Raw genomic sequence first — 11,481 nt, 5'->3', positions numbered from 1 at the left:
TTTACATAATTCTTCCAATCTCTTAATTATAAAAATTAAGTGATTCAATGGAATATTTTAAAGTTTTTTATTTTACTTATCTGGAAATGTGCATGTATTATGAGAGCTGAGACACATACATTATCTGTTCTGAAGAGTCAAATATTTTTAAATTCATATCGTAAATGTTTATAACATAAAAAATTATAGCACCATAAATATTACATATTGATACAGCAGTATATGTAAACCCAATTTATTCAGAAGAACATCCTTTTTTGTTCCAGTTTGAAAACATGAGATTAACTTTTGAAGATCTGTTTAAAGTCTTTGGTTATTAAAAATCTGCCCATATGGATTCATTGAAATTTCATAGTAGAAATAAAATCAGTGACGACTACCTAGAATAAAGGGTGAATTATTTTAATGAGAAAAATTATTATGTAATTTTAAGAAATAAATTTCTTAAATTTTATAATGAGAAAAATAAATTTTTGATTACTGATATAGTTGTAAAAATATAACCGGTCGGTATGCTAAAAAAAAAAAGAAACCAATAAGTGGTATGGCAACTTTGACCATTCAAATAATATTTGAAAGGAGTTATCATTACGTTTAATTGTATTAGCTGCGAGCAGCCATGAGATGAAGGAAATAAACACAAATCTCCCCCCTTATCAAGCAAGAACATAGGCAAGAATTCCTCCGATTTTGACTTTCAATTCAACTCTGACTCCAACAAGGATGTACAGTGCACACTTATGACCAGGGCTTGACGTTCGTAAAAATTAGACACAACCCAACATAACTAACCGAAAAATTTTACAAGTCCAGAATACCACAGATATTGGATCATTTTAAACTTTACATGGCTAGTATTGAGGTACATTTGGAAGTAGGTAGGTTTTGGAAGTACAAAAAGAAAGTAATATATTTTCGGTGAAATACAAACTATACCTAGTTAATAAAAAGTACGACTAAAAATTGCACATCAATTATTATTCATGTTCTATAGAAGTAAGTCTTGCGTTAAACTAGCATAAGCTCTAAGTTCTTCATTGCAATGTAAGTAGGCTACTTTTTTGCCTCATTTTTATTATAATTGTAATTCGAATTCTCTGAAAGTGGTTTCGGTAGTACTATTACTTAATAAAATATATTTTACTTAGAAATCACCCATAATAATTGTTGTCAATGTCTATTCGACGAATGACACATCGACACAGCTGTTGTTTAAACCCCTTATCTACTCTAATAGGTGAAGGTAATTCATTATTTAAGCAAACAAACTAGACCCAGACCACTTTGCACTAGCCCGACTGTTTTTTGTTTTTTTACTAAACACGGGCTAGTGTGGATATCGAGCCCTGCTTATAACGTCCCAAGAAATCCTCAGTATTAATCTCCGTCTTTCATAGACTGGCACACTAGTAGTTACATTCTTCTTAGTTGTTCGCAAGAATTATAGAATGATGATAAAAGGTTTGAAAAATGAGAAACACTGCTCTGTTTGCAACAAGGAAAGGTTTGCATTCGTTATAAGTCATATTTTTTATTACTTTAATAATATCAGTTGACAACCTCTCTATTCTACATTAATATTATTATTTTATTTCTTTATTTGCAGTTCTTGTCATACATTGTTCAACTTACAACGAATAAGAAAACGGAACTATTTTTAAATACAAGGCAGGGAGCGTTTTAAGGCTAAGTGTTAAGTTTTTTTAAACTTGCAAGTTTTTTAAATTGATGACAATCTAAACAGGGTTTTTTATACATGTATATATTTTCCATTTTCATTATTTTTTAACATTTGTAGAAAAAACAGTTAAGTTTAAAGTGATTACGAGTTAGAGAGCTCATGTAACCTTGATGATTTGTAGTGTTGTTATAAGTGTAAGTCCTTGTTGGACTACTAGCATAATTGAAGTTCACCATTAGGGTCGTTTCTGCCTTTGGTCTTTGTATATATACTACCTCTCCCCCAACCACCATAATTACTTCTTATAGTTGATCTAATGAACGTCATGATAACTAAGCTGCTCTCTCTCTTCCAAATATTCTATAAATTCTAAGAGTCCACATACAATTTACAATTTTTTAGTTTTTTTTTTTTTTTTTACATCCCAATATACTTTGGATTTACAAGTCTAGTTATGCTTGTGAATAGTAAAAACATATGCTCTGCCGTTAAAAGGAATCGTTTGATATTTTTAGATGGATTGAGTTTTATTATTTACAAGTATGAGATTATAAGTACATACTATAACAGGTGCGCCGGTAAGATTATACTTTAGGAAGGGCTTGGTTTCTGTAATTTTTTAGAAAAAATTTGAGATATATAAACCTATTAACAAAAAATTATTTTTTTAGAAAAAATTTTCCAAAATTATATTTCAAATATAAAGTTTTTGAAAAAAAAAATTCAAAAAATTCACAAAAAATTAAATCTTTTCCAAAAAGTTTCAAAAACCCATAACTTTTCACAAAAAAATAAATTTTTGGAAAAAATATTCCAAAATTATATTAAAAATATAAAAGTTTTGAAAAAAAATAATCAAAAAACCCTATTTTGTGAAGGGATTAAAAAGGAAATGAAATCTTTAAAGTGATGAATCATTGTTTGAATAATTTTATCATTGTTTATTTCTATACAAGAAACAATTTTAAGCCTGAGTTAATAATTTCTTAGGAATAAAATGTTAAACCTTTTAATAGTTCAATTCTACTAAAATTCATATATGGCTAATCTTATTAAGTATTAATTTTATTCGACTAGTCTAAAATAATAGAGACAAAATGTAATTCTCGATTTATTTATTAATCCTTTTGGAAAATAATTGTACGTAATTTAGTTCCTCAACTTAAAATGTACTCTTCTATGTATTAGGATTCCCATGTCTTCCTAATTGGAACAAGATAACAAAGCCTCTCATTTGGATTCATACCAACTTACAATTAATGGAATATATTTCGATAAATTGTAGAAATCTTATCATTGTTAAAATGTTAATACAGAGGCAGATTTTTTTCAATATCTTTTTAATTTACTTTTCATTAGAAGAAAATGAAAACTTAATATTCAATTTTAATAGCAATCTAATCAATTTCATGGAGGTGGAATTCTTTTGAGCCCCAAGTATTTCAGAATCTTCATTTTGAGTCCATCATCACCAAGATAAATATATCCTAAAGAGTTAACTCAGATCATCTCCATCCACTATAGACTCATATTTCGATTTCAATGCATTTAGAAAGAATGAATTCATACATATTATAGAAGTACACGGATATTCTTTCCCACATTCACGGGAAATCCTCGGAGCAGATTCTCCATCTCTCCAATTCATCATAGTAGAACGAGGCAGTTGATTGGGTGATTAAATCCCTCATAGTACACGAGGGGTTAAACATTCATTCGCAAAATCCTCTATCGATGAACACCAATCTCGAATTTGGAATTTCCCTCCTGCAAAGGATTTATTCTGGTTTTTATTTAGTTACACCAACTCTTGACTATCTCTCTCTCACGATTTTACCTCACTGACACAAAAATAAGCAAATTTTTTTTTGTAGGCTGTCAATGTTTCTACTTCTTTCACCTAATCATTGTTCTAACAGTTGATTGGTTCAATCAGAATTAGCTTTTATTAATCTGTGAACAATTTTCAAATATTACACCAGTCAACAAAATTACACCTTGGATTTAGATTATGTGTTCCTCATGCCTTTACCTCAAGAAACATGAAGGCACTGCTTCAGGATCACTATTACAGGATAAGTAGTTTCCTTACATTCAAAACATCATTTATATTATTAAGGCCCGAACTTCTTTGTATCTCTTTAGATAGATGAATTTTGACCTCATAAATGAACACCACATTAGTATTGATTAATAATTATAATCACAAATCAGTAAGCAGTAAATAATCCTTAAAGATTATCAAAAAAAAATACGTTTTGTTACGTTTAATATATATATAAGAATAAGTTTGTATTAATTTACTTATATATAATACAAGCTAAGTACTATGAATACATAAATAATAATACGAAAAATTACATATAATCTCCCCTTATAAGGAGACTTAAACAACAAATAACTATTTCAATATATTAAAAGGAGGAGATTGTCTCAGCTTGGTCAGAGATTTAGGTAGATCTGAAGTGGGTTCTATTATTGTAGAATATAGCAAACATACTTTCTCCCCCTTTTTGAAATTCATTAGCTGTTTAGGTTTATTATTGAGATTTATTTTTTCCATATATTGACATTTGATCGTTTTATTATGATCTGTCAGATTTGGTTGACTGGATTTAATTTCCATACATTTTGTCCATGATTCTATACTTGTCTGAGTTGAACTGTTGAAGTAGGCCATAACTATCTATCTCTGGCTAACTTTCGGGTTCGAGCTATACTGGGATAAGATATATGCAATTTCTTCAAAATAAAACTAATGGCACTATTTCGTAAAATAATTTTTCCATTTATGATTATTATTTTGTTTTCCAATTAAGTATTCTTTCAAATTCACTTATATAAACGTATTGGACGAGTCTTTGATACATCATTAATTTGTTTGCCTTCCAAAAACGCTTCTATAATTTCTTGATCATTTATAGCTTCGCTTGAAATTTCTCAAGTTTTTTAGTTTAGGATCAGAATTGATCAAAAATCGTTGTAAATTGTAAAGGGGAGCTCGTTGAATGCATCTGTTATAATCTTATTTTTCCTGAAATACACTTAACTTTGAAGTTACAAGGTATAGTACCCTCTAAAAATCTTATTTCTCCTACATTTAATGTATTAGCTAGGTTGAAATATACCTTCCAATGGCTTATGATCAGTTTCGACATAGAAATTAGCACATTTTAAATAATGTAAACATTTTTCCATGATCCAGGTAATTGCTAAACATTCACGTTATATTATTGAATATCTTGTTTCGGCTGGAGTTAATGTTCGAGAACCACATTTAATTAAATATTTTCGCATTCGCTGAGTGAGAGCAAAATCAATACCATTAACATTACTTGTGTAAGTAACGATCTTCGTAATTTTGCTAACATCGAAATGAGTTCAAACTGATGGTGAGCTCATAATCCTTTTTTGACTCATCGAAAACTTTTTGTTGTTCTTTTTGACATTGATATTCAACATTCTTCTTTAATAGTTTTCTGATGGTGCCGTAACTTTTGTGTAGTCTGAATGAAATTTGGCTAATTCATTGGTTAAGCTGATCTCAAATAAGTAAAAAAAAATTGGTTCTGGTAACTTAACAAGTCCATTTTTTTGGGATCTGGATCAATATTTTCGCTCGATATGAGCATACGTGTAAATTTCACTTTCGTTCCATATTGAATTATGTCTTTTGATATGGTAATACTTTTTTTTCTCACAACGTTTGAGTACTTCTTCCACCTTTTGTAAGACTTCATCTTCATTTTTACCAGATATCAGAATATCATCCACAATCCCTTTTACTTTCTTGATTCTACATTAAACAGTATCTGTCTTTGCACAAAATTCATTGTTAGAGCTACAAAGGCCAATCGGAGATAGAAAATATCAGAATTTCCCTCGGGGCGTGTTGAAGGTTGTTGAAGTTCTACTTTCATAATCCAAAGGAAACTGAAAGTAACCCATTTTACAATATAATGTACAGAACACTTTACTTTTATTAGGAAATAAGTGAGCAATATCTTTAAGAGATGAAAAGGGGGAATGGAACCCCTGGGATATCGGTTTCAAAGTCTAAAATACGCCACGAGTCTCATTCCTCTACAATTCGGTTTTGGAACCATCATTGAAGTGGAACACTATTCCGTAACTCCTGGTTTTGGCTCAATAATTCCTAGGTTCTGTATAATTTTCAGAATTCCGATCGATTACAATTTTCATTGAAGGACGAGATATGGGCTTTAATTTCTCACAATTAATAACTCCGTTATACTTCTTGATTGAGTGTAGATTTTGATGGTGTCATTATTCGAAGTTTTTACAAGTCTTCTAACTTAGAAGCAATTTAGCTTTTCTCTCTAGACTTTTAAGAATTGTAACTTTAATGATGTTATCATTAAATTTTATAGTTAATTCACAATATAGGACAAATTTCATAAAATTCCCATTTACATTGTAGATTTTGGATGATAAAATTGATTCCATCGGATACTATATTTATCGACAATATTCTTAGAAACAATGTTGACTGTTGATCCAGAATCAGTAAAGCATTATATTTAAATTGTTTGTTATGACTATGATTCACAATTACATTGGCTTTTGGAGTATCTTTGTCGTATTCATTAAACACATTCGCAATAACAGTTGAACTAATTCTTTTTTCCATTCTAGGTTTACTAAAAACTTACATACTATGCATCTTGTTCTTACAATTCGAACAAATAACATTGAAACTATAATAATAATCCTCAATGATATTGTCTAACACCTACAAAGAGAACAACCTTTTGTCATAGACGGTTGTTCCTTTTAATGTTCCGGTGGTCGGTATATCATCAATCTCCTTAAAAAAATCCCCAAATCTATCTATGTTAACATATTTTTTTTTAGCATTGTTAAAAATAATAATCTTATATATTTATTATTAAGATAAGAACAAAACATCACTTTTTGAATCCAATCGAATAAAGAAAAGGGGTGGCTGCTTCGGTACAAGGGATAGTCAAAGGTCTTTGTAACTCTCTGCTCGATAATTCATAATTTTGGAAAAATATATAAATTAGTTACCACACCTTGTCTTGGGAAATAATTTGTTTTCTGTAAGTCATCAAGGTAAACGGCTAGGTATTTTTTATTTGAATGTGAGCATATAGCAAATGTCTGGGATCTGTTAAAGTGTTGTTTTTTTTATTCGAATTTAAAAATATTATTAAATTCTTAAGATTTTTACACATTGTTATATTGATTTAATCAAAAATAAATTAAATTTATTACCAAACATTTCAGAGAATTTTATACAATTTCAGATCCACTAGAACTCTATTTTCTGCTAATTATGTCCAAATTATTGATAGATTTATAAAAAAATTTTTAAAGGAAAGTGAATTCCCTTTTTTTTGTTAAGTTTTTGGTAAGATTTTCTTAATTTGTAGTTTTATGTATATTCTAATCGTACAATTTTTGTTAATTAATTTTTTTTTCTATGTATTTTTGGGTTTACAAAAATGAATAATATTAAGTATGGATGAGTCAAGTATTGAATAACTGTCTTTATTCTTGAAGTGGTACTTCTAATGATTGTTTAGAATGTAAGTTATTAAACCAAAATATTTCACGTATTATCAGAAAAAATTGAATAAAGCTGGTATTAACCATCTATACGATATTTCATCATTTTAGTAATGTTAAAAATTACAAAGTAAAAAAAAATAACTAAAAAGACTCAATTCCTACTAAAACTATTTCCCCCAAAACAGCTGATTTGATTTTAAACTGCGAAAGGTCATCAAGTATAACTTTGACACTCCATATATTCTCTATTTAGTCTTTTTGTATTCTTGTTTTGCTTTCTTCGTTAAATGTTATTACCAATTACACAAGGCAACAAAAATGAATCTTTTAAATGCCATATTCAATACGAGTAGTACTTCGTGTGTTGATTAAGAATATATTATTAGTTTTTCCGTATCAAAACTGGTGTTCAATAGTTTTTGATTTTTTTATGTTTTTACTATACTTCTTGATTTAAGCAAATTTTTAAATAAGAAAAAATAAGTAATTCACATAAAATTTAACTTATTCGTTTGGGAAATTTATTGTTAATTACAAATATATGCTTAAATTATATATGTGATCATCCAATCTTGAGAAAATTTAAGCTAAAGGTTAAAACACTACCATGTTTCAATTGATTTTACACCAAAATAATTTATTTGAAGTATAAATAATAAGGGGTTCATTTACAAAATAATATTTTTTCTAAATGGTCTAATTTAGTAGGAATATATTTTTTTAAAGCACAAATCCAAGTACAAGTAGCAATAACTTTTAATGACGTACGTTATTCTAAAGTCATCAAGATTATTGGAGAAATTTTTTTGGAGCAGAAGCTGATGACACTCCTTCAAGGACGATCATAATTACAAAGACTACGCTGTCCTAGCTACATATAAATTTTTCAATTTCAGTGGAAAAAACTTAATCAATTGAGTCAACAACATCAACAACAAAGATAAAGAACATTATTGCATGGTCCAATTGATAAATTAAATTCAGAATCTTAAATTTTTTGTAGGTTTTACTTCCATAAAGTATTATTTTTAAGATACTTGAGTTTAATTAAATCATTAAACAACAATACATAGATTGGAAGTTTTCAACTACATTTAATACTAAAAGTTGTTTTTGTTAATTAATTCTTGTACATAGTCGTTATTTCGCTTAAAGTTATATTTTTTCCCTCATATATTTATAATAATAAATAAGATATTATTGTTCCAAAATTGCATCCCTTATATTTCATTAAATTTTTCAAGAATTTACTTGATTATGAATAATTTCTTTAAACTTCAGTTGTTGTTGTTTTTTTTGTTTTTTTTTAGTTAAATAAATATAAAAAGATTTTATTCATTTATTGATGAAATAATATTTATTGATTGTGAAAGGGTTTAATTTGTAAATTTATGATGAATACCAATTTAATTTTTTGAAAGTTTTATAAATTTTTTTATAACGTTACATTGTTCTACATTAAAGGTGTTAGTAAATTATATTAAAGATTATGTGGTAGTATATTAAAGTTTAAAAATAATAGAATAACAAAAATGTATACGTTTAAACATAAGCTACAATGATAGTAAAATCCCAAAGAAATAAATAAGGACATTTGCTAGAATTACTCCGATGTTGATCCCAATTCTACTCTGAGTCCAACAAGGACTTACAATTATATCTCCGCAACAAATCCTCAGGGTTACGTGCTGTCTTTTATGAGCCCAGACGAACGTCCAAACAAGTTTTGAATATAATTGAATCTATTCAAGAAAAGATGTTCACCAGTCAGGAATTAAATAATAATGACAACTGCTAAGGAAGAGAAAATTTCTTCTTTAAATTACCAATTATAAATTAACGAGCCAGCTAAAAAACACATCAGATTTACATCATTGTGTATTACTTGCATGCTCTTCACGTACTATTGAAGCGATATTTTATTTTTCATTATGTGCAATTATAATTTTTTTGAGATCATGCAATTTGTTACAAAACCCTGTATATGTCTAGTCTGTCTCCTAAGGGATGAGAAAAACCCCATTAGTATAGATATGAATATTGGCTAAATACCAGTGAGGCTAAGTTTTAAAAAAAACACACAAAAAAAAACCAGTATATATCTGTAAGAGCAAAATATGAATGCTTACAATAATTATTGTTCCCTATTTTGAAAATTTTACAGTATCAGTATTGAATGACCACTATAGTTTAGTGAGCTCTGTCAGCAAATATGTCGTTCCTAGTGGGGTAGACAAAATTTGTCCATTATAAAGGACATTTGTCTTATTGAATTAATTATAACTAATTAGGGTATTTAAAAAAGCCCAAAATAAATGTATATGTGTATTAAGTCTATCCGCCTTAAGTGGCTTTAACTCAGAGATGTCATTCCAAAGGATTTATCCCAAGATCTTAGAGAGGCGTCCGCAGGATTATGTATATATATATATTTTTTTTTTTTTTTTTTTTTTTTGGGGAGGTAGAGGTTGGTTCTTGGAAGTAAAAAACATCCAAGAATCATTGTTATTCATAAAAAAATTAATTTTTTTCGAACAAAATTTGAGAAAATAAATTTTTTCAAAAAATTTTTTAAAATTAGTTATCGAATATTTAATTTTTTGCTAAAAAATTTCAAAAATGAAATTTTAATTAATAAATTTTGTGGAAATAAAATCAAAAATCCACAGCTTTTCCCCAAAAACGTTCTAGTAAAGGCATAATTTTTTTTTTGAGGGGGGGGAGGGCTACAGCCCCTCCTGCCCACCTCCTGTGGACGCACCTGTCTTGGTATATTGATCTTGCGTAAGGGATGATTTTTATCAAAATGTAGAAATCTTGGGGTTTTATATGTACAAAAATAATTGATTACTTTCGTTTGATTATATTAATTTTATCTTCAAACTTTTTTGATCTAAAGAGTTAAAGAGTTTCCTTCTCGTTTAGTTGTTTTCTACTCCTTCATTTTTTGTCTGATTTTATGGGCAGCTAGAGAGTATATTAAAAAGAACAGCGGAACATGTTTAAATTGGCATCCTTAATGACTAAACAGAACAGGATAGTGTTCATCAAAGATATAAAGAATAGCCTTACAACACATTCAGACAATGATTTTATACATTTATTAGTAGATATTATTGAAGGGGAAGAAGAATAAAAAATATAACTGATTCAAAATGACTGTGAAAATGTATTGTTGTAAACTTTTATCACTTTCATGGGATTTCAGTGTTGATATTTGGGATTTTTAGGGGTAAATCGAGGGATATTATAAGATTCTGAGTTGCATTACTAGATTAACTCTATTAATTTTTATCATGTGTTATCACATTGATCCAATGTTATTAATATTTCCCTAATAATAAAACAATAAATATTCCATAAACCGAGTTATATTAATAATAATATACTATTGTATAATCTCAAGTATGAAAAAGATGGTTAAATTTGATAACTCTAAAAAAACCATAAGGAATGTAAGGCAATATTTTTTCATTTCATCAAATAAAGTTGAACTACTATGAATGGTTAGATGTTTAAACAAAATATACAATTCGTTATGTATATCTTCAATTGTATTTGATCTCAATTTCAATCGATTATATTGTCATGGAAGTAGAAATAGAGTGATTTTGTAGCTATTTTACTATATAAACTTGTAATTTCTTTAAAGATTAATAATACGTACCTTCATTAGGAAAATTATATAATTATCTAATAATTAATAAACAATTTATTTCACTTTCAAGAAATTATCTTAAATATATATTTAATAATCTTGTAATTATATTCTCTCAACGTTAACAACACAAAAAATAATTCGAATATGAGACATACTTAAGTTTTTTTTTTAAATATTTTTTATTCTTAAGAAATATAAGTGTATACTAAAAGTCCTTAATAACAGAAACATTATATATACTTAACGGAAGAGACGGAGAAGTGTGCTTTCTAATTCTTCCTTTTGGTTTAGGCACCAACTTTTGGAGAAAGCTAATACACAAAGAATGTTTTTTTCCTCTTAGAAAAATCTTAAAACCAATATATATATCATTTTATATTTTTATTCTTTTTAGTACATCAGGAAGAATAACCATATTTGCAATCTTTTTTTTTATATTATTATTATGTTAATACGATTCAATGCAAATTGAAAAAATAAAGTCATCATTAAAAAAGCTAAGGAAAAAAAATAATAACTTTAGCCCCTTTTCATATAATATTTTACTTAGTCAAATGTTGTTATTGGCTGTCAAAGAGTGTTA

At 27.8% G+C, this 11,481-nt stretch overlaps 1 protein-coding gene across 7 annotated transcripts in view; it reads right to left on the bottom strand.

Moving 5' to 3' along the window:
- The window catches only part of LOC121126775 (innexin shaking-B), a 53,095-nt gene extending 41,898 nt beyond the window's left edge, over window positions 1-11,197 (bottom strand). For 2 of the 7 annotated variants that reach the window (XM_071892110.1, XM_071892114.1), the window contains exons 1-2: window positions 11,139-11,197; window positions 120-380 (exon numbers count right to left, since the gene is read on the bottom strand). The gene's annotated coding sequence lies outside the window, so the exon portion shown is untranslated. Of the gene's footprint in view, window positions 1-76; window positions 381-10,904 lie in introns of all 7 variants that reach the window. The other 5 variants (XM_040722109.2, XM_071892109.1, XM_071892113.1 and 2 more) reach the window with 5 other exon arrangements.
- Window positions 11,198-11,481: the final 284 nt, after the last annotated feature.

The sequence above is a fragment of the Lepeophtheirus salmonis genome, chromosome 12 (assembly GCF_016086655.4).
Source record: "Lepeophtheirus salmonis chromosome 12, UVic_Lsal_1.4, whole genome shotgun sequence".
Taxonomy (NCBI): domain Eukaryota; kingdom Metazoa; phylum Arthropoda; class Copepoda; order Siphonostomatoida; family Caligidae; genus Lepeophtheirus; species Lepeophtheirus salmonis.
Note: the sequence above shows the minus strand (reverse complement) of the source record. Positions and strands in the feature narration are given on the sequence as shown.